The following is a 237-nucleotide window of genomic DNA, read 5'->3' on the forward strand; positions in this document are numbered from 1 at the left end:
ATAAAGTCTGCAATTTTAAAAGCGGGATGTAAAAATCTTTTCTCTCTTTCACATAAGAATATAATTTTAATGCTTAACTTAGATCATTATTAGTATTTTTACCATGAGAATATAAATTTTTTAAAATTATGGTCTATTTTATTCTGACAGTATAAATTATATATAACACAAAAAATTTATAAAATTAAACTACTTTTATAAAAAAAAGTCGTAAGTTGATAAAAATTTTTTGTTAAA

The sequence above is a fragment of the Arachis duranensis genome, chromosome 4, assembly GCF_000817695.3.
Source record: "Arachis duranensis cultivar V14167 chromosome 4, aradu.V14167.gnm2.J7QH, whole genome shotgun sequence".
Lineage (NCBI taxonomy): Eukaryota > Viridiplantae > Streptophyta > Magnoliopsida > Fabales > Fabaceae > Arachis > Arachis duranensis.